The sequence below is a fragment of the Martes martes genome, assembly GCF_963455335.1.
Source record: "Martes martes genome assembly, chromosome: 1".
NCBI classification, from domain to species: domain Eukaryota; kingdom Metazoa; phylum Chordata; class Mammalia; order Carnivora; family Mustelidae; genus Martes; species Martes martes.
In genome coordinates, this window is record NC_137888.1 from 60,527,242 (window position 1) to 60,550,228 (window position 22,987).

The 22,987-nt window shown below is 36.6% G+C and overlaps 1 protein-coding gene across 11 annotated transcripts in view; it reads right to left on the minus strand.

Moving 5' to 3' along the window:
- Positions 1–22,987, minus strand: part of ZBTB20 (zinc finger and BTB domain containing 20) — a 774,313-nt gene that overhangs the window by 407,503 nt on the left and 343,823 nt on the right. The window contains exon 1 of one of the 11 annotated variants that reach the window (XM_080830739.1): positions 6,561–6,811. The exons of 9 other annotated variants lie outside the window; for them this stretch is intronic. The gene's annotated coding sequence lies outside the window, so the exon portion shown is untranslated. Of the gene's footprint in view, positions 1–6,560; positions 6,812–22,987 lie in introns of those variants that run through there. One more of the 11 variants, XM_080830740.1, reaches the window with a different exon arrangement.

Consider the following 22,987-nt stretch of genomic DNA (forward strand, 5'->3'; position numbering starts at 1 on the left):
TACTATTAATAATCCAATTTAACAGAGAAGGATGCTGAGACACAGAGAGGTCAAATAACCTGCCCAAGATCACACAGATGGAGAAGAAGCAGAGCCATACTTTGAATCCAATGAGTCTGTCTCTCATACTTATATTAGGTGTGCGTAATAGCAGATGATATGATGTGCGTGCCCAAGAATACCGCATTTGTACTGTTCTGTCTACATCAACTAGAACCGGGACTCAGCTGGTTCATAAGCCCAAATCTGAAGACAGCTAACAGGACTTAAAATTTGAGTTGCTGCTATTCCTACTGCCTGCTAATTAAAATGCTCCCTTCTGAGAAGACAGTGGCTGGTTGGCATAACCCTAGAACATAATACATGTTCAAAAAAGTATCTGATGAATGTTAACAATGGTTTCTCTAAGTGCTTAGTTAACAGGTGATTTCCCTTCCCAACCTCCTTTTAAGAAAATATGTTGTCCAACTGCCTAAAATATTTTCACCAAGGGCATATGGTACTTAGGTGAGCATGTGAAAAATTAGGACTTTACTTTAAAAAATTCTTTGTGTTTTGTTTTACTATTAGGTTGTTAGTCTCTGTTAAATAATGATTCCCGCCGGGAAATCTTTGTAGTTGCTCTACTCTCTGATCTATTCTAGGATGGTACTCTTTACTCTGTCCTCCATAGAACTTTATAAAACCCACATACTACTGTTAACTGTTTTTCGCCTACCTTTAGACCTGTGAAGACTGTCTTAGACCCCTGTGAATCTAGGCTGACTTGCATTCAGTTTGTTGAAATACAAACAAACAACCCAGAACACACACACACACACACACACACACACACACACACACATACACACACGCACATACACAAACAAGCAAAAAAATGAGAAAGAATCATCTTGTGGTTGACTGCACACTTTTTGGTCCTTGCACGTGTCTTGTTTCTTCCTTTACATTAAGTGCAGGTCTCCATGAAAAAGTGCTTCCCACAACAGGGAATATCTTGAAATGACTGGTTTGTTCCCATAGAAGTTTATGAATGCATTAAGGTATACACACACACACACACACACACACACACACACACATTCATAAAGCCCATTATGAAATATCATGAATATAATTGGAAGTTGGCAAATGCAAGGAGGCAAGTCTCAAAAATGAAGCATGTTTTTATCTTTATATTACTATACATTTTATATTTAACAATTTTACTTTCTATCCCTAATATACTATATTCCCTAATACAAACTTCATGAAAGTATAAACTTTATTTTATTCACCACTGTATCTCAAGTTCCTAGAAAAGAACATGGTGGTGAATATTCAAGAAGTACATGTTTTTTAAAAAAGAAAGACAGAGATACGGAAGTTCTCACAATATTTCTCATATTGTTCTGGAAATAATAAAAGGGGTGGGTGTTTTCAGTACTTTTCCAGAAAAACATGAATCAGGAATGAAACTGCAAGTTCTCATCCTGTTCCTCAGACCAACTACCAAATTCCTTCATGTAAAATATGTCCCTGCTAGTCTACCAATACCCAGTTACTGGAGCTACCGAGTACTAGCTGAGAGCAGCTTGAGAATCCCTATATTTTGCCCTACCTGCCAACTATGGGGGCTGCTGTCATAGAGATGCCAGCTTTTCCTACAAGTCAGCTGAGCCCCTAGAGGGAAATTGGAAAGAGATAGAGAAGTTTTCCTATTATCAGGCACATTTACTAACACCTCCTCTCAAAGAGGACAGTAATGGCAGATCACTGGGTGATGATGATACAAATGGAATTAGAAGGTCCCAGTGATACCTCCCATCCCAGTCTTGAAGGATACAGTTTCCAGCTGAGAAGGAAGATGGAGGACCCTACAAGGTTTACTTCTGTTTTACAGCTTCCAAATTGTAGCAAGATCCTACTATGTGAAATTGTTATTAGCAAATGTATAATTATACTGATACAATACAATGAATATCTTGAGTTTTACTCAAGAGGAGATTATATGGCAATTCCCTACTATGGAGAAGATAATATTCTTTTTTTTTTTTTTAAGATTTTATTTATTTATTTGTCAGAGAGAGAGAAAGAGTGAGCACAGGCAGACAGAGTGGCAGAGGGAGAAGCAGGCTCCCTGAGGAGCAAGGAGCCCCATGTGGGACTCGATCCCAGGACGCTGGGATCATGACCTGAGCCGAAGGCAGCCGCTTAACCAACTGAGCCACCCAGGCGTCCCGAGAAGATAATATTCTAATAAATTATTCTAGATTTTGAGTTTTTTTCAGGCAAATGACTGTCTCGTTTCTATTCATCGTGTATCTCTAGTACCCAGACTCAACATATGACTTAATATACAATGACAATATATAATGACTTAATATAGTAGTTTTCAATAAAGGATAGTTAAAAACTTTAAAGAATGTTTTATACAATCCTGAGATATGACTTAAAGGGTCAAACAAAAGCAGAGTTTTTCTAAGCTTGATCTTTCCAGTTTCATTAGCAAGGCAACCATCACATATTACTGAACATGGATTAGTGTCTTAGTTAGTGTTAATATAAAAACTCTCATAAACTGTGGCATAGAATTCCTACCATTTTATGTTCATACACCAGAAATTTTAAAGTCAAAATCTTGAAACAGTGGTTTTCAAACGTGACTGTGCATTACTAAGCTGGGTTGCTTTCTAAATTCTAGATCCCCAGACTCCCTCCTCAGAGTTTCTAATTTAGAAATTCTGGAATGAGGCCCAGGAATCTTCGTTTTGACAAGCAGCCTAGGAAATTCTTATACAGGTGCTCCTTGGACAACTTACTGTGGATTGCGTTACAAAGATAATGTGAAAAAAAAAAAAAAACCCAAAACCCTTATGCTTCACCTCTTCAATATGGAGAAAAGACTGGCCTATTCAATGTGACTCAACTATCAAATTTACCTGTGAAAAGATCAGGCAGTTTGCTAAAACTTCTGAAAATGAACTAAGGGAGGATACAAGGGCAAGGGACATTACATTTTAAGCTAGAAAGGGTTCTTTTTAAAACTTGACAAAGACTGGCAGGGTGCTTAAAGTAAAAGCAGAAGTATGGCAGCAGTGCAGCATTGTTTCTTGATCCACTCAGGGAAGCAATGTTGATTCAAGAGGTTTACTTGGTAAAATGCATTTTAATGGCTTTTATAAATGTGGATGCCTTCTAAATCCTTGGTTTACTCTTAAAATATATACATGATTAACTCCTAATTTGCCAGAAGATCTTGGTCTTGGTAACATCACTGCACTAATAGTAGCTGAAATGTATCCCCTGGGATTGAAAGGAGATTAGTCTATTCTTCCATACATGTCCCAGGGAAGGTATGGCTTCTGCTGCTGCCTTGACCTTTAGGTCTCTGCAGCCTCTAATTATTTTCAATGGGAGATGTCTTACCACTAAGCTCCCTAAACACTCAGAGTTTGTCATTTTTTAAGAGCTTTAGTAATGAAAAATGGAAATTATTTTATTATTCTTATGAATGTTGTAAATTGCATGACGGGTCATGGTTTTCTCTTCGTCTTGGCTGCAAGGAAGTTTAAAGGCAAATGTATAACACTTCACTGAATGTAATTTGTACACTGACTTTACTACTCCTGACTCCACTTTTATGTTCTTGCCCTTGTTTATGGTTTTATTGTGTTTATTTTTCTGACCTACTTCTAATTCATGTATTTCACTGTACTATCTGTTTCGTTTCCTTTGTCAGCCATTTTAACTCCCTCATTGGAATAAGGTGGCAGAAAGAAATGAAGAAAACAAAACAAAAAGTGTATGTGTGTTTTAGGTATAAATATATATAAAACTCACCCAAAATATAAAATAAAAACTAACCTCCTGAAATAATGGAGACATTTTGTACATTTTGTAGTCTTTGGGCTAATAGATTCACTTGATTACTTGCAAGATTGCAATTTAGGGAGGCATAAGATTAAAATACCTCTAAGAGAAAAATCCGTATAAAATTCAATATAGGTATTCTCAGCACCAGATCATTAAATCTGACATCCTTCAAATACCGAAAGCCAACTATAGCTATGTAAAATATGTGCATTCAGTCTTTAGACTGACTGTATAAGAAACAGTCCTAGGCTTAATCAGTCTAACAAAGTGCACAATTCTGAAAGTATTTTTAAGAAATTACATAAGTATACATGTAATAATATGTGTACATGAATTATTTCCTTATATGTATTTTACACACACATACACACATTTTACTTAGACACTTCAAACCAAACACCTCAGTCCTTTGCCTTCATTATTTTCTTTAATTAAATAATTTTCATTAAAACAACAAAGAAGGATAAGTCATCTCAACACTGAAAGCTCATTCTCAAGCTGGTGTAGTCTATTTTTTGCATTTCCTCTAATAATGATCCAGCTAGCCTCAGACTGATTTTAGTAAAATTTAGGCAAAGTTAAGAGAACTTTAACTGGGCACTAGACATCTTAACAATGCCTCTCATCTTGATTTGTCTTTATGTGATGGCTCTGGGCTGAAATACTATTATGTTTGGGATTTAAATGTGATTTTTGTTCTTGTATTAATTTCTAAATCTCATATCCTTCCAGACACCAAAGGAATATAGTACTACCCTGGAATAATGTCAAGTTATGCCCATTTTGGGGGGAGCGGGCTCCCCCCAGCATGGGCAACCAATAGCTGATTCATACTTCCATTACATCACAATTGGATTACAGAAGTGCTCTTTAGTCTGACCTCTGCATGTCTCTTGCAACTCATTTGTAGATAGTCCAGAAGCTAGCAGCTGGACTTGATTTTTGTTCCAGCAGTCACCATTTTATGTTTCTCCAATTCACTGAAAGTTTCACTATTGACAAGTCCACCCTAAATTCCAAAAGGCACTTAAATTTAGTGGGTTAAATCAGAAAGAAAATATTATCATTACATTTCCATAGGTTCATGTCACTCAACTACATTTTGCCATGCATTCCTCATATACCGAAAGGGTGTAATGATACTATTCTCCTATAGAAGACTTAATGAAAATACTTAGCAAAAGTAAGTGGTTGCAAAACACTTTTTAAAATCAAAGTGCTGTAGTGTTGTTTTTTTTTTTAATCTTGCATAGAACTCTGGTTCAATTTTTGAGCCTTTCCAAGTCCTCATAATTCTGTGGTATTCATAATAAAACCGGCAGATGGTTTAGTCTCTGAACATATGCTTTAAATGCCCCCTTTGCTATTTCAAAATAATGGACCAAATTGTGCCCTCAAATAGTCACAAGAAACTTTAAGGAGGAAAACCGGGGACAGAATGTTATCCAGTGGGAAATAAACCTTAAAAAAATATATATTTTCTAAACTTTCTTATGAGCTCTACTCTAGATTAAGATAAACTACACTTTTTAGTAAAGTAGGATATAGTAAAGAAAAATCCTGATCAGCATAATATTGCATGGTTCAAGGAACAGATTAGAAGGTAAAATATAAGTTTTATATATTTATATTTTACATTTCTGATTCTCTAAAACTTTATGAGTCATCTGATCTTATTTCTGGGTGATTGCCAGATTTTCCATTTTTATTATTATTCTGACTATTATTACTATCATGTAGATGTTTTATTGTTAAAGCACTTTGCAATTATTAATTAGCTAATTTAGTTTAAATTATGTTTATACCTTTGTTTTAAATCCATGTTATTCATAGTTCTAAAATGCTATTTCACCAGCCAATTATTCTCATTTCAAAAACAGCTTGTTGTCAATGAAAGCATATTTTCTAGGTTTTCAGAATATGAAATTCATCTTCAGTGGATATGCATGTTTTGATAATGCTGTTCACATAACCTAGCTATACTTAGGAAAGTATCTCTGTTTCTTACTGTCCATATTTTATACATAGAATGAGTTTTTATTTTCACACTTAACATTTTGATGTGTTTTAGTTTGGTTTTGAAATAGTCTCTAAACTCCTCTCACTTACTTCACAAGGTCCACAAAACCCAGTAATCTGATCAACATTTCAGATAAAAAGACCACACAATTGATAATAAGGACACGTTTGTTATTACAGAAGCCTGAAATTTAAGTAACTATTTCAGAACTGTAATGCCCCTTTCGAAATTCTGAACAAGGACTAGCTTGGTGCAAATGGAAATCGAGTTTACTTGGAAAAATAAATGCAATAGTTGTACCCAAATGTGTTTGGGACACTGTTAAAACAGGTCATATTTAAATGTTGAGAATAACTAAAGAACCCTAACTCAGAAGGTAATTTTATACATATATCCACAAATAACCAAGCAAAATTTATAACTATTATTGGGGCAAAACATTAACATATCCTCCTGCTGATAAAGACATAAAGTAACTCTGAGAAAACCCTCTCTCTCATTTCTCTAACTTTCACAGTAAATGCAGCACTGAAACTAAATTCTCAGTCAACTTAGAAATACGCCGAGCAGTATTTCAATAAACAACAAACTGATTTTCAAAAACCCACCGAATTAAAAACTACCCCCATCGTTCCCTTGCATCCCCTTGCTCTTTCACTTTCCATGCACACACAATCACACTTACCTGCACAAGTCTGAAACATCAGTCTATGTATTTTTTTTGAAATGTACTCTGTACCGATGCATTTTTCTGTGTTTCTTTATAACCCTCGGGAATGTTAAGAATTTAGGAAGAGAGCCACAGCTTAAGAGAGCAATTATTTGCCAGTAAATACTCAATTTGCTTGTCCTGTGATTTTTCTTCTAACTTGCATATTCAATAATCTGTCCCTGACTGCGTCACGAGCACAAAAAGTCTTTTCTCCAAAGGAGAACACTTTCGCCAATCAACCTTCAGCCATGCCAGGGCACAGCTCGTCAGGGTGATTTGTTAGCTTTAATTAATAATTCCTCACACTGGCCATTTTAACAAATAACACAGTGAGACCAGAACGCTGGATGGCTATGATTCAGGCCGATAAAACTACAGTGGAAGGGGGTGGGGAGGGGTGTGTGGGGGAAAATCAGACTCCGTTTATAAACACCTCTAATCATACTCTTTCAGTTTACAATATAGAGGACATCTCAGCTGAATTACCACGTTATGTCCACCGATTTGTATTCAGATGGGAGCCATATGTTCTTCCACTTTATCTGCTAAGGCCTCCTTGGTGCCAACACAGTTCAGACAGACAACATTTACAAAAGAGGTCTCTAGCCTCCAGATTGCAAAAGTTAACTGCAGGGTGAAGTTGAGAAATCAAACATATAAGGCACTTCTCAGTGAGCCTGTGTAACAGTCTAGAAACACGGAGGTAAGAATTATGAGAGTCAGATTCACTTTTACTCACTCTTATCCTGCTGGGCATTTCATTTTGTCTTTTTAAAAGAAATCTCATACCTCCTCTTTACAACAGTTAATAATAATGGCTGATTTGTTCATGCATTCCACAAACATTTATTGAATCCGAACTATATGCCAATCTCTGTATTAAATGTTGAGAATTTTTTATGGAAGTAAGAGTTTTCCAGCAAAGTGACACAATCCGTATATTTTTTTAAAACATACAGATAATGTGTTTGAACAGAGCCACCAAATAGCGTGCAAATAAAAATAAAGATTCGTAACACTGTGTGGTTCAACCAAGTAATCAGTACTTGACAGCACACTTGAGTCCACGTGCAAAAGAATGCTCAGAGTAAAAACAAAGAATATGAATAGATAAAAACAGGTTTTTTTCAAAGATTAGAAAATTTCCCTCAACGTGACTAGAGAACTCAGAAACATACTGATCTGTTCATAAGCGAGTTAAAACATTCACAAGCAGCTGAGAAATACACATAGGAAATTTTGTTCATGACCCTGATCTAATGTGTGTGTGTGTATGTATATGATTGCACATTCATTAATTTATTGGATGCGTATTTATTGAAAATCTACTTTATTCCAGAAACTACTAAGTAATACAGCGTATCCAGAGATTAAAAACAAACACACACACAGCCCTTGTCTTCAAGAAGCTCAAAATTTAGTCACTAGACTCTAAAAGAGAAGGAAACAGAAAACAGAAGAATACAATATAGCAGGAGCAATGACACAAATATACACAGAAGTAGGAGGCAGAGCCACTGGAAGCAATACATGGACTAGCAGAAAGGTCGAGTGGGAATATCATCGGTAGGAAGAATATTCTAGGTAAAGGCAAACATTTGGATCCTTTCTAAAACTCTTACTGGAATTAGACCATTTAGAAACTGGTACTTAAAGCACGACAATTTCAGATCCATTACAGTAAACATTTCAGGATTTCAAAATAAATATCCTAAGTAAAAAATGTTCCCCCAAACTATAATATCTGGACACCACCAGAGAAGTATGCAGCATCTCCAGGACTGGAACAAATAGTGACAATATATGTCTTACTTTCAGTGTGTTAGTTTTGGTGAGTTTCAGTTGGGTCAGACAAGTAGGAAGCATTTGTGACACACATCGTCTTTTTGTCCCTTCCAGGCCATTTATCTTGTTTTACTGTACATACTTATACAGCCTCTGTTTTCATTGTACCATAAGATAAATCATATCTGCATGACCATTAAAGGAAGGGGGTAAAATCTGTATCTATTTAGTGGTCACACAATATAACTCTAGTCACAAAAGGTATGCTATATAGTACTATGGGTGAAAATTCTGAGGAAAAGAAATGATACCCCCAACTCCCCAAGAACCAAGAAAGGTTCTTTCAGAATCAATAAATGCTCCGGCAAACTGTGTATAATTCTTAAAGACATTTAACATCTTATTTTATATTAAATTCAACAGTGTGAAGTGGAATACTGCATTTACCATAGATAAGTAACACAGAGCCAGCTTGAAGAACTGACACAATGTATTAATCCATTCAACACATATTTATTGAGCACCTGCTATATATCACATACTTACCAGCAATTGTTTAATTTTTATTTCTATAATGTTCATATATAGTAATAGTTATTCCTCATTGAGTGCTTACTATTTGTTAGGAACTGATCTAAGAATTTTATATATATATATTATCTCATTTAATCTTCACAATAATACATAAAGCAGGGTACTAGTATCATCTCCATTTAACAGGTTATGAAACTCATTGATAGTGGATCTGGATATCCACTATATGGATTCATTCTAAATTAGCAGACCAGTGCCAATAATACCCACCAAAAATCAGCTCCATTACCTTATAGTTAATATAGTCACATGCAGGCTTATGCTATTTTTAATCTAGCAAAATTAAGGTGGTATTGAGCTTAATTTGAGAATTAAGCTAAACTGTATCTACTGTGAGGCATGTCTCACAAAAGAAGACTTAGAAAATAGTGTTTATGGTATCAACAGGTTTGTAGGCTGCACTGAAAGATTAACTGACAACAAGCTTGAATCAGGCATTTTTATGTGATTAAAAACTAGCACCATAAAACCATATGCTATGGCAGTCCCCTTCTCCTTTATTCAAACTCAACAGACTCCTAGAAGGTAATTCAGAGTCTTCTCCATTTTTAGGAGCAGATTGAGTGAGTGGTTTAAAAAGAGGGGAGCTTTCCATTCATGTTGTTGCAAATGGCAAGATTTCATTTTTGATGGCTGCATAGTATTCGTGTGTGTATGTGTGTGTGTGTGTGTGTGTGTGTGTGTGTGTACACAACATCTTCTTTATCCATTTATCTGTTGATGGGTATCTAGGCATCCAGGCTCTTTCCACAGTTTGGCTTCACTGCCTTTGTATCTTTAGGGTAAATACCCAGTAGTGTGCAATTGCTGGGTCATAGGGTAGCTCTACTTTCAACTTTTTGAGGAACCTCCATACCATTTTCCAGAGTGGCTGTACCAGCTTGCATTCCTACCAACAGTGTAGAGGGGTTCCCCTTTCTCCGCATCCTCGCCAACACCTGTCATTTCCTGACTGGTTAATTTTAGTCATTCTGACTGGTGTGAGGTGGTATCACACTGTGGTTTTGATTTGTATTTCCCTGATGCCGAGTGGAACTAGAGGGTATTATGCTAAGCAAAATAAGCCAATCAGAGAAAGACAATTATCATATGATCTCACTGATATGAGGAATTTGAGAAATGAGACAGAGGGTCATAGAGGAAGGGAGGGAAAAATGAAACAAGATGAAGCCAGAGAGGGAGACAAACCATAAGAGACTCTTAATCTCAGGAGACAAACTGAGGGTTGCTAGAGGGGAGAGGAGTAGGAGGGATGCGTTGGCTGGGTGGTGGACATTGGGGAGGGTATATGCTATAGTGAGAAAAAAAATTAAATTTTTTTTAAAAAATTAAAAAATAAAAAGATGGAGAAGACTTTGAGTCAGAAAGGCTTATGTTTGGATCCTAGCTTGGCCACTTACTAGTGGTAGGTCCTCCCAAATTATTTAGGTTTTCTGAGGCTCAATTTTCTCATCTCTAAAATGGTTTGTTAGGGAAAATTAAAGGAAATAATGTATATAAGGTACATAGCATAGAAACTAGCTCTGAATAGGTGCACAATATATGGCATTTCCAGTATCCAGAGTTAAACTTAGCAGATATGACTAAGATTTACTATTTCCGGACCAAATAACACATAAATTATCCAAGCTTGCCTTAGACAATAAATGTAAATAAGTCTTAGCTAATGCAAATCGGAGTTGGTAATCTGGCAGAATTTCCTTTGAGAATGTTTATAATATAGCTGAATGGTTATGTTTAAGAAAACAGCTGACAGAAAAATAGATGACACGGAAGTTTACCAGTTAATAATAGAAAAAAATTCTTACTTTTCCAAGTGATTAATACAATATTACATTTTCTTTCATAGAGATGGGAAAACCTTATTTGGCATTCACTGGGGAAGCCAGCACTCAGCACAATCATTCGCTCTCCTCACATAACCCGATGCTGCTAACTATCAGCATTCTCCAACTCCAGGCTCTGATGCCCTCTCACATATTTTCTTCTCTCTTGGCCCTTGATTAAGTCCTGCCATCTCCAATTCCTGCAAATATTATTGGAACACATTTGTTGATGGTGCTAAAGCTCATTTTAGGTGACATGGAGTATTTCTTCATGGAGGAGTCTTTGGAGGGGCTTCACAAAGGCTCTTCTCACTTACTCAAATGTGTATGTAAAGTCTCTCCTTTGGGGATTTCTTTGGGGTAAGGGGCTGCTTAGACCCTGTATTATTGGTCTTTAGCCTATGGTTTCCAGCTGAGATCGGGTTTGTATAAGAAATCTAGCAGATGAGTTAGTGAGCATAAGGACTGCCTGCTCCTCACTAACCTGGGCAGCTAGATCTTTCTAGAATCTGCTCATCTCTCAACTGGAAATCTCAATTGGTAGAAAACTGAAGTATGGAAAACTACTTCATGTGCTCTTTCCCTAGATTGGTAACGATGACTTAGTAAAATTTTGGCCTGGTTGGGTCCATGCTTCCTTACTAACTGCTTGAGTCTCCAGCCTCATATCAGAAATTGAATCTTCTGGTGAAAAATGATGACAACTGGAAGTTATTACAGAAACATCTCAAAGTAGATGCTATTTTTTGTAACCTTTTCCCAAATAAATCCCATATATCTTATAGTTTACAAATTTACACATTTTTGCATACATATATAAGTACCTAATACCTAAGTGTTTTACTAAGTGACAACTAGATGATGAAGGAGGGGAAAGATGATTTACTTTCAGTTTCAAATTTAGATTTCTGTCTAAGCAAGAATTTTAGAATTCTAACATTCTGAAATTGTTCAATGCTGATCAATATATTTGGCTGTACTTAGGTTGAGGTTAAAAACCTTAAATTTTTTCAAAAGTTCCTAGTCCCTTGAGGCATTGGTTTCTTGGTAAAAATCTCCAACCTTTACAAATGTGAAAATTGGGATTCCCTGAAGGAGAAAATGTTTCTTGTCAGAGAACCAGTCATGGCCAGTACACAGACTGAAGGAGTCCAAGATCTTATCAGCTCACCTGTGACCTTGTTATGTGATTTGCTACAAGTTGTTGAATATCCTCCTACGTCTCAATTTTCTGTCTTTAAAAAAAAAAAAAAAGATTTATTTATTTATTTGAGAAAGAGAGAGAGAGAGTGCAAGGGGGAAGGGCGGGGGTGGGGGGGGTAAGAGAATCCTCAAGCAGATGTGGAGCCCAGTGCAGGGCTTGATCTCACAACCCTGAGATCATGACCTGAGCCAAAATCAAGAATCAGTCATTTAGGGGCGCCTGGGTGGCTCAGTTGGTTAAGCAACTGCCTTTGGCTCAGGTCATGATCCCGGAGTCCCGGGATAGAGTCCTGCAGTTCCGGGATGGAGTCCCGCAGCAGGCTCCCAGCTCAGTGGAGAGTCTGCTTCTCCCTCTGACATTCTCCCTTCTTGTGCTCTTGCTCTCTCTCTCCCTCTCTCTCTCAAATAAATAAATAACATATTTTTAAAAAATCAGCCATTTAACTAACTGAGCCACTCAGGTACCCCTCAAGTATCTGTCTTCTTATCCACGTTACCCAAATGACATTATGAACATAATGTGGATTGAATATTTTGATCATCTCATAGAGCATAGGCTAAAACCTAAATTCCAGAATATCTAAATGACACAATTGGCTGACACTAACATCCTGTATAGTCTTAAATAACATAGTTAGCTCCTCAGTGTCTCTACTTTTTCAGATCTAAAATGGGTATAGTCATGTTTACATTTTCCACCACTGTATTACAATGGAGAAACTATTGCATAATCTATTCAAACTTTCGACACAAATTTCATACACTGTAAAAATTTTGACCAATATCATCAAGCCACTAAAACTGATTTTCAAATATAGCAGAGGAATTGATTTTAAAATATTGAAGCATAAAATGAAGTAAATATTTTCAAGCATGTTCAGATACTTAAGAAAGGAGACTATTAAAAGAATGGGAGAAAATCTTTTATTTGTGTGGCTATATTTTTATAGTAGATCTTAGACTCCAGGAATGAGAAAACAGAATCAAGGAAAGTGACTTTTAGCAGACTGTTGAATGATATAGAAAATAAAATATATTCACTAATGGGTTGGCAGAAATTTTATACATGTGCTTGCAGAACCAGAACTGTTTAAGCAGCTTTTCATACTTGGCAGAGCTGTGTTTCTGAAGTGTCCCCTCACAACCCCCTCCCACCTTTCATTTTTTCGTCCTATAGTGCCAGGTGGGCACAGTAATGACCAAAGGGAGGGGCAAACTAAACAGAGGCACTCGTTGTAGCAGGAGCCACTCCAAGGATCAAAGTGCCGATTTGGCTATGCCTGCCAAAACTGGAATCTGCCACAGTGGGTGGCTCATCAGCATGGTGCCCTGAGAACCACATGGACCATTCCTGGTAGGTCTGCACCTGGGGGTGCAAGCCCCACATCCTGCTTAGGAGGACCACCTGCTAAAACCTGAATGTGCGCATTTCCTTACCTACTCACAGCATTTGACTTCAACACAATTCTATGCTAGTATTGTATTTATTGAATGTTTTCAGTATGATAGACACTATACAAATCACACAAAAGCATAATTCCTTTCTACACAGGTTTCACACCTTAGAGGATTTATGTAGAGCTCTGATTTTCCTACATTAATGGGTAAAATGTTGGGCAACTAGTAGTCAAGATAATTCAATTTCCAATACTTTTACCAGATTTATTTCTTTTTTATCAGATATATTTCTTTAGTTTTCATATCTGTCATGAGAAAATAATACGTTAATACTTCAATTACCCAGCATGCTCATATTCACCTACAGGCCTTTCTCAATTTAACAGAGCTGACAATGTACGAAAGAGAAAATAGAGTCCTTGAAAAACTTTAAAAGATGTTATAAAGTACACACTATTGCCCAAATTCATCTTTACTCATCAGTAAGGCTTCAACTTGGAACCAGTATATTCTTCCTTAATATACAGTAAAAGTTACTGGGACTCTCCATTCATGTAAAATGGGGAAAAAGCACAATGATAACTGTAAGCAATAACCACCCTGTATCTCTGAATGAAGAGGAGATGCAGAGGGGAGGGGAGAGGAGGGAGGAAGTATCTAAGGCTGGGAGCTATGTGCACCTTGCAAACATGCCTATGATTGAATCTCTCAGAAGTCAATGTGGTAGAGCTTTACACAAAGAAATAATATTCATATATTATGTGAAGATCAAATCATGTTCAGAAGGTTAAAAAAATAGAAGTTTTTTTTGTTTGTTTGTTTCTTTGCTTAAGAAGGTTAAAAAAATACAAGATTGACTGCAGAAAAAGTGTCATTAATATGCTTTAAATAAATAAGTCCTTTAATGTTTGAGTGGCAGCTAGATGACTAATATACATGGAATGTACAGTGTTTAATGTTTGCTAATTCAACAAAATATTGCTACTTTTACTAAAAAGACAAAGCGATAGGTACTCTATAGAAGACACCAAAGAAAGAGTTCCCAACTTCCAATGAGCATTTCAATTAGCAAGGTAGATAAATATTAACTTATTTTTATTTGTTTGTTTAAAATACATAGTCAAGAGAAGTTATTGGTACAAAGAAGCTGCCTACATAGAAGAAACTATTAAGAAATGGAATTTGAGTTTAGATCGAAATTAAGAGACGTTCATGCAGATGAGAAGCTACAGACAATCCTAAGTATGAAGAAGACTGGGGGAAAATTAGGAAACTGGGGCAAAAGAAGGGTAAGGAGGAAGAGTGGAAACAGTAGTAGAGGAGATATAAAAGAAGGCTAACTGATATTGAGAGTAAAACAATCTGAAATGGGCACAGAAAATGATAAAAAGCCCTGGAGGTGGTAACAAAGACAAGATGTGGTAGTCCTGTATCTGAGCAGGAAGACAGTCAAAAACATCAAGCCCAAGAATTAAGCTTTCTTTAAAACTAGTGCTCTGAATGCTTTTGTGTGAAAAAGAAAGACTGTACCTTGATTTTTCTTCAAAAGGATCCAACTGTGGAATGGAAACTTTTTTTTCTCTTTAAGTATAAATTAAGCAGTTATGGTAGGTAGGTCAAGGAAGAAATACTTCATGGAACAGGAAAGTATAACTTTATACAATGTGTTCCCTGGAGAAGTTACAAAAAATTAAAAAAAAAAATGGACAAGGAAAAAACAGTCCCATAAAGTTTGTTTGTTGTGTTAAACGGCTTTAGAATCTTACCTCTCCTAATCATTCCTAACATTTTACTCGGCCAATTATCAACTTAATCTGGGGAAAGAAAAATCAACTTGACTTTTTGACAGCCAAGTCAATCCAACTGGAAATTCAAATCCTACAAGAACAGGGTGTAGGGAAAACTCTTCACAGCAACACTTTCAACTGCCAACAGAAATCCATAATAACAATCATCTTTCTCTTTCTTTCCCAAACTCACTCTCTCTAAAAAAACACTAATGATGGTACAGAGATGTTCTTGGATGAAATGAAAAAGTGAAGAGAGCTATTCACTCTTTATGGTAATAGGAAGTTGTTGCTCAGGATGATCAAAGCTGTAATCTTTTTCTATTCTTCATAGAAGTTGGAGCTGGCCCTGTCCACATCTCAAAAATAACTCAATTATATCATTAAATAGAAGAATTACAGTTTAATTTAATCTATTTTCTATGTTAAACAATTCACAAATCAATTTAATTATTTGTTTTATTTTTTCCACTGGGGGAAATTTTAGCTTAGATAATGATGTTCAAATAGGGAGCAAAAATGTTGAAAAGGAGGTGAGGGATATTTCTTATGTGGGTATTGCCTTTTCTTTCTACTGATTTCTAAATTTTTTCTGCTATAGAAATGCCTTCTGCAGAGCATCACTATTTCTGATGGGTAGGGAAGAATGCTCTCCAAACTGAGATGGTAATAAAATCACATCAACAGGAAAAGAAATGAGAAGTGGATGAGCAAAGAGATAATATTACAGCATTAAAAAAATGGGTTTGGCCTTTACTCAAAATAATGCTTACTTAATCTTTCTCCTCTGAAGAGGAGTAATTGAAAAGAGAAAAGGGAAGGAAGGAAGGAAGGAAGGAAGGATGGAAGGAAGGAAGGAAGGAAAGAATGGAGGAAAGAATTAATGTTCACTTGGGTATAAAATCTATAATGCAGTGGGTCCAAGTGTTTTTAAGTTCACATGCTCCTTTGAGAATAAAAAAGTTATGAACCTTTCCAAGGGAGAAAGAAAGGGCACATTTAGAAATGCATATAAAGTATACATACACATATTCATTTACATACATATAAAGTACATGTGCTTATATTTTCAAAGGGTTCATATAAAATCTGAACTGATTCTTGCACTCTAACCATCCATTAGTTCCATGTAAAGAACTCTGGAGTATTCTCTACTTCTATTTACTTCTACTTCTACTTCTAGAGTATTCTACTTCTAGAAGGCTCTAGAATCAGGACCAAGCCGAAATACATAGGTGAGGATAGGGACATGGAGAAATGGGAAGTAAAACCAACCAACCAACACACCCATATAAAAGGTGCCAACTTTTCATCCCTAAGTCAACTCTTAAGCTTCTGTCTTCATTATTTTTGGAACTTAGAGCACAGAAAATTATGACTTGACTAATGAACTATTTAACAAAAATAAAAGCATAGAGCAAGATATAGAATATTATGGTGATTCTGCATGTTTTTAATCATTAATTTTACATTTCTCCCTGTTAATTGCCTTTGGTAATGCACTGACATGTAATACTGTCCTGATTTTGAACATTAGCTCTCACATATACAATAGCATTGAAAACCAGGGCTACTTAATATTGTGAATAGCAACTCACCAGACACACAAGAAATGACATGAAGAGTTAGCAATGAAAATGAAAAAAAGGAATAATAAACTAATTTCAACATATTAATTAGACTGTACATATTTGAAGACAAAGACCATGCCATAACTGTAATAATGAGAATTGTTGATATTTGTTTAAAACACAACAATTTTCATAGTATTTCAAAATCTTTAAATGCCTTAGGATATCTTTACCTCATCTGATTTGGGTATCAACACCGGAAAGTAAATAGGAGTGATATCTTGATTTTATGTGATAAAATAGAGGCTAAAAATGATTAAATGACATGTTTAGTATCACATATGTAACATGTGGCAAAACTAAGACTAGAATCCCAGTATTTTGATTTTTTTTTACTATCCTATACTTCATGCAAAATATGTCCCCTACACATAACTTATTAGGCACCTACATAGTCTTACCCTGAAAATGAGGAAAATACTATATACCCTCAAATGAGTTCATATGCACGCCATTTGTTTCCCACACCAGGATGTGGCGGATGCTACAGAGTGAAACAGAAAGTATGTTAGCTATTTTAGAGGTGCACATAGATATATTTAAATGTATACTGAATACGTTACATAAACTCTCTATGGTGGATACATGTATATGTGTGTGTCCAGGCATATGTGTGTGGGAACTAATGTTGTATTTAGTCATCTTATTAGAAAACAATATTGTGAAGTTAAACTTGCACTTTATTATTAATCTTGCATTCAGTAGTGGTACATGTTGACAAATAATTTACAAATCTGTCTTACATCCCAGATATCAGAACCCTCCTGAAGAAAAATTGTGAAGCCAGCCAGCCCGCCTGCCTGCCTGCCCTCCTTCCTTCCTTCCTTCCTTTTTGAATGTGTGTGTGTATGTGTGTGTAGGAGCACGCATATGCCTGAGTGGGGTGGGGATGGCAGAGGAAGAGCTAGCAGAAATCTTAAGCAGGCTCCATGCTCAGCATGGAGGACATGGGACTTGCTGTCACAACCCTGAGATCATGACCTGAGCTGAAATCAAGAGTTGGACACTTAACCAACTGAGCCATTCAGGCACCCCCCAAAATATGAAGTGTAGATGAACCTTGTCCCCAGTTACTCTCCCTTATTTCCCTTTGACCTTGTTTCCTTTTGATCTTTTTAGTCCTTCCTTCAAACTTATCAAAAGATTTATTCATGTTCTCTTTTCCCTGGGGTTCTAGAACCTCCCTCTTTCATTACAGCTGTAAATGGAGGTCCTTATTTAACTTGGATTCCTACTACTATGTCCTTGAATTTGCCAATCCTGGAATTGAAGTGCTACCATCTATTTAATTTCACTCTGACTTGTGTCATGCCTGCACTTACTAGAGCACACTATCTTAGATATCAGCAAGAGACTTGAGATTTCCCTATTTCCTGGAAAATTATAACTGCATTTATCTCAGCCCTCCATGTAAATCATCTCTTCTAATATTTCAGTAATCCCATTTCTGGTTCACTCAATCTTGGCTTACTTCCCTTTTCCAGTTGGGCTACAACTACGGTTCTAGCATGCTTTGTGGAGAATAAAAGGGTGCTGATGAATAAAATCTGTACCACAAGCCAGAAAACCTCTACTTTAGCTCAGTTCCTAATGGTCAGCTTGGTTTCCTGTGCCCTAGTTGTTCTATTTATCAGGTGAAAGAAAACACTATTACCAAATCCCATGATACGTATAAGGACCAATGTTTAGGAGAAAACGTACTAACAAATTTTGTAAGTGTTCATACTGAGTCTTTTCCTCTTCTTCAAGAGGAAAAAAAAAAATACTGAGTGTACTCTAGAAATATGTAATAGAGGTGACCCATTCTTCTATAATTCATCTGTGGTAGGCAATAACTACACCCCAAAACTGTCCACTCTCTAATACCCGGAACCTCTAGTACTCTCTAATACCCGGAACTCTCTAGAACTCTCTAATACCCGGAACCTTCCACTACATGGAAAAGGGGACATTGCAGATGTAATTAAGATTATGGACCTTAAAAGAGGGACAATATCCTAGGTTATCCAGAAGGGTCCAATCTAATTACTTTAAAAGCAGAGGATATTTTCTGGCTGGAATTTGTTGGGGTGGTGGGTAGGCTGTAGTAAAGGGAAAGTCAGAGAGATTCCAAGTGTGATTCAAGGCACTCTTGCTGGCACTGAGATGCAGGGGTCTGTGTGCAAGAAACGAAGGATGTCCTCCTGCTGACAGCTATGAAGAGATGGGGATCATAGTCCTACTACCACACGGAAGTGAATGAGCGTGGAAGCAGGTTCTTCCCAGAGCTTCTAGTTAAGAAGCCAGCCATCTGACACCTTAATTTTCATCTTATGAAATCTGGAGCAGAGGATTCAGTTGTACCAACCCAAACTTCTGGTCTGCAGAACTGCGAAATAATAAATCTGTGGCATTATAAGCTGATGAAGTTGTGGTCATTTGTCATAGCAGCAATAGAAAAGAAATATAACATTCCATTTTGATGACCAAAAGATACAATAGTTTAAAATTATATGGCAAAGAGTTGGAACAGGAACCACTATTATGAACACCATAGGTTCTTGGTATACTATGAATGCATTCTTTTCTTGATTTTCTTCTTTATAGTCACATCATTAGAGAAAATGAAATAACACAGTACTGAAGGACAAAGATCTTGAGGAGTGTATATCTACTTAGTGCCAACTGTCCTCACCAAGAAGCTTCACAAATATGCCTTTTTCTCATAGGCAAGAGCACTATCCTGATAATGCTACATTACTCATGCCAACTAAATCCACTGTCTTGAAAAATGAAAATAAAAATCTTAGAATAGTCAAAGGTTTATAAAGACTTGATGAAAATGTTCATTTAAAAGACAATGAAAAGAAGGTAAAGAAAATCCAAGCAACCATGTCCAAAATTCATAGACCATATGTATACTAGGGTGTGCTACATGAGTTGTTTTATAAACATCCATATAAAGGAAATCATTTTCAAAACTGTAATTCTGTAATTTATATGGCATCACCAGAGCTACTTTTCAAAGTACCTTCCCAAATTATCTTTCTTTCTTATTCACAATTTTTTCCTAAAGCCAGATTGGGGCCTCAACAGAATATAACAATATTGGAAGAAAGGCAATAATTTCCAGTGATTTTTTTAGCATGGAAGGTTTAGAACCTGACTTTCAAAGATTTACTCAAGTTCATAACCTAAAACTCTTTGAGGTGTAACAACAACAAGCTGAAAATGGATACTTTTGTAATCAACTAGAAATGATTCTCATGGTAAAGGGTAAATTCTCAGCAGGTTGTACATATCCTACTTTATAATTATATCACAGTATGAAATAATACAAAAGAAAATAGGAGGAAAAACAAATATAATGATTAAAAATTCTTGCAGAAACAGGATAAATGCAGTTAATTGTTTTTTTCTGCAGAGACAGAAAATACACTAAAAATTACTAACGACACACTGTGCAGCTTTCCTTTTGTATTCCACGAGGCCACAACAGGGAGCACAGTCATCCTGGCGTGGTTAAGAGCAATGCAGGATGGAGAAGGCCACTGGAAGGAAAAAAAACAAAAAACAAAACAAAACACCTCCCTCCTCTTGTGAACACTACATCTGCTTCCTACATGCCTCCAAAAACTTATTAAAAACTTTGGTCATTTTATAAGGAAATATCATAATTTTGAGGGACTTTGAGGCACACACACAGCAAATTAATCCCCATTTTATGTCTGTCCCAATTTAGTATTTCTAAAGGCGATGGATAATAAATCCCGCCAACTCTCTTTTTTTAGGGCTATTCAGATACTAAATAAACCAGGAACATTTAAAAATCCAATCTCACAAAAATCTGCTTTGCTTAACCTTCTCTCCTTCTTTAAAAAATAAGAAAGGCATGATGTTCTTTTTTTGTTAATTAATTCACTTTAGACAATTCCTTAAATTTTCATTTTAATAAATTTTTGTGTGGGTGCATTAATTACTTTCAAAGACGCTTTACAACTGTTACCTATTAAAAGCCTTTGTTAGTGAATAAAAAAAAAAAATAGAAAAAACTTCCAGCATGCCCCCTCCCTTCTCCATTCTGAGCAGGTCCTTGCTATCAACTGCTAGAGTATGCTCGCTTTGCACCTAGAGCTATAATTATTTTGCTTTAATTTTACAAAACCTTTTGTTCCATTCCCACGAGCCCACCTGATCCTTATATTACACTCGCTCTATTAAAACACTCATGCAGAACAAAGCATGGCTGTACTGATTCATAAGTAACTTTTTTTTTTTTTTCTCAGTAAAATGCCACTGGCTAGGGTTTGGGACATAGTCCTGGGCTTCACCTTCCTCTGCCAGTTTTCATGTATTAGAGCAAAAAAACATGTTGTTTCAGAGTGTTGTATTCTTCCCCAACATCCTTTCTTTGCCCTGCTGGTTTTTGGTGGGTGTTTTAAAAACTATTTTGTTATACCTCATTTTACTCTGCAGCAACAGAAGTGATACAATGTTGAGGATTTCTTTTATTCATATGGTTAGATTCTTTTTAAAATCACTTGCATTGCCTTCTTTAATTTTCCTTCTCTCTCCTTATTCCACCCCTTTTCCTTGAGATCTTGCAACACATGTGGGGTTTTGGCAGAAAAAAATTGCAGTGACTCATCAAGAGAATTGTTTGTTTGCTCTGAGGAGCACCCGGAGGACCCTCTGGGCTGCACACGGAGCCCTTTGATCCTAGGAAATTTATTTCTTCCAGATGTTTTCCCCACAGCCACCTTTCTGCAATGTCCCTCTTCATTATGTAGCATAAGAATAAACACTCAAGACCCACTGCTATAGCATACAGTTTTCCTGAATGGAGTGTGACAGGGAATTGACATTTGATTGAGCTGTTGGGATGTCCTTGCCTTAGGCACAATGATGGAGGAAGGTTAACACTGAGAAAGGTAGATTGGGCCTCTTTAGGCAAGTGTCCTTAGAATTAAGATGGAAATTATGTGAACCGTGCCAAAGAAAATAAACAAATCTGCAGACCACTGCTCATGGACCTAGTCTTACCCAATCCTATGAAGTACTATTACTTGGATCTGTTGTATTACTTGTTCAATTGTTCCATCTGAAGTATAAAGTATAAAGAGTGGCCAGGAAAGTAAAGTCTTTGGACATCTCTTGTATTTTCTTGGCCTAGCTAAGGATGCTAGTATACATGAGAAGGGAGAAAGCGAGGAAATGGAAAGTAGGTACATAGGTAAGGACGATGTGATGGACTGAATAATACCCCTCCCCACAATGGTATCCACATCCTCATCCCTGAAACCTGTGACCGTTATCTTATACAGAAAAAAAGGACTTTACAGAGGTAATGAAGTTAAGAATACTGAGCTGGGGAAATTAATGTAATCACAGGTAACCTTATAAGAGGGAGATTTCACACACAGACCCAGGAGGACAACTACTCAGTGTGAGCATGGAGGCACAGACTGAAATGATGCAGCCATAAGCCAAGAAATGTCAGTCATCAGAAGCTGGAAAAGGCAAGGATGTGCATTTTCCCCCAGGGTCCTCAGAAGAAATATATCTTTTTTTTTTTAAGATTTTATTTATTTGACAGGCAGAGATCACAAGTAGACAGAGAGGCAGGCAGAAAGAGAGAGAGGGGGAAGCAGGCTCCCTGCTGAGCAGAGAGCCTGATGCGGGGCTCGATCCCAGGACCCTGGGATCATGACCTGAGCTGAAGGCAGAGGCTTTAACACACCGAGCCACCCATGTGCCCCAGAAGAAATATATCTTGATTTCAGCCCGGGAATACTAATTTTGGACTTCTGGCCTCCAGAATTTGAGAGAATAAATTTCTGATGTTTTAAAGTCACCAACGTTGCAGTAATTTGTTCAAGCAGCCATGGAGAAACTAATGCAGAGGGTAACTTCAAGACCCCACTGTTGGGCACATTACTGAAATCACCGAAGTCTTGGGTTCAAGGAGGTGTGGAAAATAGGGTCCCAAGACTTTAAGTAAAAATTCTTTATAGGGATGCTTGAGTTCTTAAGAGAATGCTTGATCTACAGCAAGTCATAAGTGAAAATAAATAGAACAAAAAGAGTACATCGGAGCATTTTATGGATTGTGAAAGTAAATGTTCCACTTTCCTAATATGAAATGCATATTTTATGAAGAAGGAAAAGTCTATCATATTTTTCCCTTTAAAATAAAT